Below are 5,632 nucleotides of genomic sequence, written 5' to 3'. Positions count from 1 at the left end.
TGGGGCCACAGCTGGGACCCCAGACGCGGGGCCGGGAGCAGAGCCCCCCGCACCCCTAGTTCCCGTGCCCACATCCCGGGTCCCAGCACACATTCCCTGGCTACCGCAGAGCTGCAGAACCGGAGAGTCAGGGTGCTGCGAAGACACCCTGGACTCTGGTGGGGGGTGGGCCCCTCTACCCTTCCCAAAGCGCGTCCCTAGCTTGCAGGGATGGAACTGTCCCCCCTCCTCAGCGGGAGGCAAAGCACACGGCTGTTACCTGCAGGGATCTCCGCCTCCTCGCCCCCCGCGCGGCACCTGGGGAAGCGGGGATGCAATGGTGACCCCGTCTGGGGCAGCTGTGGGGAATCGAACCCAGGAGCTCCGGGAGCAGATGCACAAGGGACCAGGTGCGTTAGCCAGCAGGAGGGTCAGAGACCTCTTATAGACTGGGAACGGTCCTCAGAGGTCAGTTCCCCATATGGACCATCACCTGTAACGACTGGGTGAGCGGCTTGCAGGGATCTACAAGTCCACCTGAGCGCCAGGCCAGCCCTGCTGGGCAAACCTCTCTGCCACTAGAGGGGGCAGAGAGCCCCACCCTGCTAGCCTGGGCTGGCTGGGGGCAGAGCACTGGCCCATCTAGTCTCCTGCCTCCACCAGAGGCCAGTGACCAACGAGTCAGCGGAAGAAACGCCACCGGTGACAATTACAGAACCACCTGCTCACAGAACATAAGAACGGCCGTACTGGGTCAGACCAAAGGCCCATCCAGCCCAGTATCCTATCTTCCAACAGTGGGCAATGCCGGGTGCCCCAGAGGGAATGAACAGAACAGGGAATCATCAAGTGATCCAGCCCCTGTCGCCCATTCCCAGCTTCGGCAAACAGAGGCGAGGGACACGCAGAACCCGGGGCTGCTGACGGAGCTCTTGGCCTCAGCGCTCGCTCCGGGCAGAGCCGTGCCAGCTCAGGCTCACCGGGGAGAAGAGCACTTCCCTGCGGCTAGTTTAGAGTTACGGATTTTTGGCTCCACTGACGGCGTTCGTATTCCGAGCGCTCCCGGCTCACCCCTCGTTCTGCACGCCAGGATCGTGTCAGTGTCTTTACAGAACAGTAGCACCAGGCAGCGCCGCACACGCAGGGAGACCGTCCCTGCCCTGAGCCGTGCCCCATCGGCATCGACAGGACACAGAAACAATAGGAGGGGTGTCAGCCGGCAGAGTCAGGAACTGAGCCCAGCTCTTCCAGGCACCAGCCTGCGGCCCTGCCCACTGGGCCGTGCTGCCTATCACGTCCCCGCCAAGTCTTCTCCTCCCTGAACCGCACAGGAAAACCTGCTACTGCCTGAAAAGAAACCGCGTCACGCCAGGCTCTGCAGATACAGGCTCGGAGAAACCGCCGCATGGGAAAAACGCAAAGCAAAAGCCAGGTCAGACCACGGCGAAAAGGGAAATCGAGGAAGGAGAAGAGGACGGGGGAAACGCTGCACGTGATTATCAGCAGCTCCCTCAGCAGGCGGTTCTATTGTACTGTCTGCCAGCCAGCAAGCGAGCGTGTGCTTACCGACTGCACTGTAACGCAGACACCTAAGGGCGCAGAGGCAGGGGTAAGGAAACACGGGTAACTTTCTAGCACCCCATGCTCAGTAGCAACGTACTCCACAAGCAGGCGAACCGAGGTGCTCAGAGTAAGGTGTTCTTTTAGTCCAGGAAGAACCCAGCCCATCGCTTTGGCTTGTTTATCCTTAAAATTCCCTTCACAAAGTTTTTGTCTGGGTGGAATTGCCTAGGTTGTTTAAAAGGAACACTTCAGACCGCGTCACTACTGGCTAGACACTCTCGGAACAGCGACGCAGCTTAGGACGTCCTCAGGAACAATCGCTTTCCCACGGCTCGCTTCGGAGCCAAGCAGATTTCGTCTTCCAGGATACACAGTCACTGACCCAGGGTTCCTGTCCCAGTCACTACACACCCACACCACAGCAGCTGAACTAGCCAAGCATGTATGCACAACACAATCTCCTTTAGCACGAGCATCACCAGCTGTGTAACAGATCATTGCATGGATCCTAATTCCGTAAATCCAAACCTCTTTTCACCCAGACATTCACGGACGCTCCTCCCCAGGGAGCCAATTTTTAACTTTTGCCCTAGGCCAGGGGGGGAGGTGGGAGGTGGCAGGAGTTTGCTGACAAGGGGGAAAGTGTGCGTGTGTTTTGGGTTTGTTTGCTGTGGGGTTTTTTGGTCATTTTATTCTTACTCAAAACCAGCTAAACTGTTTGTACCCAAATTTTCCAGAAATATTCACCCCTGGGCAGAATCCAAACATGGGAAATTTCAGCCTGGAAGTTCAACTCTCAGAAAGTTATGTGGGACTGAAACCAGGCGAGTCTGAGGGACTCTCAGTAATTCCCAGGGCGGTCGGGCCAGGGCTGCCCGGGCACTGTTGTCTCCTCCGGGGGTTCCGTATTTGAGTCTCTTTGATCACATTCAGTCATTTGACAGGGGTCAGCTGGGGTTATACAAAAGAAACTAAATATTCCAAGGACCCCCCTTCAGTGCAGCTGGGGGGTTCAGGCCCAGAGACCATCTAGGTCTCAGAAGTCGGAGTCAGAGTGGTGGGTGTCTCAGGGAATCGGAGCCGGCTACAAACCCTTCCAGCGGGCGGGGGGGGGGGGGGGGTGTTAACGCGCAAAGAGTCCGGGGGCCTCAGCCACGTTCCTAGTGGTCAAATCTCTGCTTTGCAAAACCTGCCACTACAACTGACCCCTTGGCAGAAAACCACGGCCTGGCCTGTGCATCTCAGCATGCCTGTGTGTTAATAGCGTGTTCCATGAGTGTGTCCTGGTGCATGGCGCGCCTGCACCTCCGTGGGGGTGCTTTTGGCACATTGCATGGGCATGGCATGGTTGTGTGTGGGCACGTCGTCTTCATGGCATGGACACACGTGTGTCTGCGCAGCTGAGTGGTGAGCATGCATGTGCATGGCTGAGCGGCACAGGGACAGCTTGGGCACATGGCATGTTCACATGTTCACGTGTGCATGTATGATCTGCACAGGCTGTGTGTGCACATGGCCTGTGCCAGGCATGTCTGCATCTGTGTGGGCCTGGTGTGTTTGTGTGCCAGCTGTATCTGTGTCCATACGGGGCGTGTGCATGGCGTGTTTGTGTGATGTTTGTATGGGCGGGGCCTGGCTATGTCTGGATGGGGTAGGGACACAGGGGTGTCTGGATTGGTGTGTCTGTGTCCACGTGTGTCGTAGCCCCGCACGGCGTGTGCCCGGCGTGTGTCGCACGTTCGGTGCGGCTGTCGCGTCCCGGGGCAGCGGGAGCGGCGCTGACACACATTCCCCGTTTGGCGAAGGGAAGCAGCTCCATGTTGTTTGTATTATTTATTTGTTTTATTTGCAGTGAAAGTGCTGCGCTGACGGCAAATGTCACTTCCACCATCTGCCGCGTCTGGCTGCCTGGCTGTCGCGCAGCAGCGAGCGGGAGGGAGGCAGTCAGGAGGGGATCTGCTTTCGAGTACGCAGCTTGTGTCCCTGCGGAAGGGGCTCCAAGCAGGCGACGAGACTGAGGCCTCATCAGCCAAACCTCCCCGGGGAAACCCCCCTTGGGAGGGAGACACAACACAGGCAGGGAACTGAGTCAGCGCAGGGTCGGGGGGACCTCGCTCTACCCCGGCATCTCGTCCAATGCAGGGTCCGAGGGACCTCCCCGACCAGGAGCCGATCTAGTGCATGAACTGAGCAAACTCACCTGGCCCAAACACCCCTGGCCACCTCTGATTCCTGGGGTCCCAGCACAATCCCTAGCCCACGGGCCCCTCAACCAGCCAGCCAGCCCCCCACGAGCGCTGACGCGGGCAGGAGCCATCGCCTTGTGTGGGGGCAGCGAGAGGCCAGGGCGATTTACAAAGCACGGCCTAATTTGCTACCAGCAGCGACGAGACCGGGAATTCGGCCCGTTAGCCACCACGGAGGCAGCTGATGCTAGTAGTTTGTGGCGGGGACAGAGGCTCCCTTGTTTGCCTGATTTATGGACCAGCTTCGGGCCCCGAGCCGGGGCGTGCGCAGACCCAGCCCCGCTGGGACACATACAAAGAACACGCTGGGGACGAGACGCGGTGCACGGGGGAGTGGGGACACCGGGACGGGGGAGCACAGATCTGGCTCGTGCTCCCAGGCCAGCTCTCCTCTGCTCTCTGCACTGGCTGTCAGGGAATGTCCTCCCCACGTCACACACGCTGGAGCCCCGTCCCCAGCACATAGCAATAACAGAGACACAAAGCCAGGCCCCAAGGACTCAGCCCCAGAGCTGGCACGATGCCCATGCTGGAGGCACTGAACAGCAACAGCATGGACAGAACTCAGCTTCTCCTGCCACTGCAGCTAATGGAGAATCGCTGCTATTGGCAGTATAGGGCCTATGACACAGATTCCATCCAACAGAGCGCAGTCACACACGGAGTCTGGCTAGTCCAGTACGGTGTCCTATCTGATAGCACCAGCATCGGACACCCAAAGAAAACCCACAATGGCCCACAACCCACAACCCCGCCCCAGGGGGGTTTCATCCCAGGCCCGGCGGTGGGAGGGTGGCTCATGCCCAGCAGTGGGAGTTACATCCCCTTCCCTTGCCCCGCCCCCACAATGTAACTGGTGTTCTCCTTATCGATGCCAATGCCCGATCCACTGGAATCCTGCAGAGCTCTCCTGTGGCAGTGAGTTCCACAGGCCAGCCGTGTGCTGGGTGAGAACGGACGTGCTGTCTGTCCAGTCTGTCCTGCCCAAGGGCCATTCGCCAGCTTTAACGTCTTTCACTGCACAGCCCCAGGCGTGTAGGACTGCATCAGCACCCCCAGCGCACAGCTGGGGGGACCGCGGCATGGAGCAGGGCGCTAGCCAGGCTGGAACCCCAATTTCCCCATCCTGCGGTCACCCTTTCTGCACCGGCCAGCCACGATGCCAGCAGGCAGGAGCAGACGAGGGGCTGAACGGAGCCAGGCAGCGTGGTGCCCAGCCCAGAGAGGAGACAGACACACAGCCCAGGGACCAGGGAGATGCAGCCGAGGGCACCCCAGGGCAGCGGGGAAGGGAGATGACGGGGCTCTGGGCACCACCCCCACCTCAGCCAAGCCAGGTGCCCGTCAGTCTCTCAGGGCCCAGCCCTGTGCCCAGCTCCCTTGGCAGTGCTGGGGGTGCTCAGCTGGTGGGGGCGGGCCAAGGCACTGAGCCCCACCTGACGGGGATCCAGCCCACAGGGCCAGGACAGTCTGGGGGGGCTCCACAGCCTGGACAGGGGACGGGGCGTGGGGACAGGACCCCAGGATGATCGGGGGAGGGGTTCCACATCCTGGCATAGGGGACGGGGCGCGGGACAGGACCCCAGGACAGCCTGGGTGGGGGTCCCACGGCCTGGCGCAGGGGACGGGGCGCGGGGACAGGACCCCAGGACAGTCTGGGGGGGTCCCACAGCCTGGCGCAGGGGATGAGGCGTGGGGACAGGACTCCAGGACTGTCTGGGGGGAGTCCCACGGCCTGGCACAGGGACGGGGCGCAGGACAGGCCCCCGGGACAGTCGGGGGGGGGTGTCCCACGGCCTGGCACAGGGGACGGGGTGCGGGACAGGACCCCCGGGGGGGGGGGG

General features: G+C 61.0%; 1 protein-coding gene across 1 annotated transcript in view; it reads right to left on the bottom strand.

Moving 5' to 3' along the window:
- Positions 1 to 5,632, bottom strand: part of EBF4 (EBF family member 4) — a gene marked incomplete in the record, with an annotated part of 82,070 nt that overhangs the window by 53,445 nt on the left and 22,993 nt on the right.

Source organism: Trachemys scripta, chromosome 5 (genome assembly GCF_013100865.1).
Source record: "Trachemys scripta elegans isolate TJP31775 chromosome 5, CAS_Tse_1.0, whole genome shotgun sequence".
Lineage (NCBI taxonomy): Eukaryota > Metazoa > Chordata > Testudines > Emydidae > Trachemys > Trachemys scripta.
Note: the sequence above shows the minus strand (reverse complement) of the source record. Positions and strands in the feature narration are given on the sequence as shown.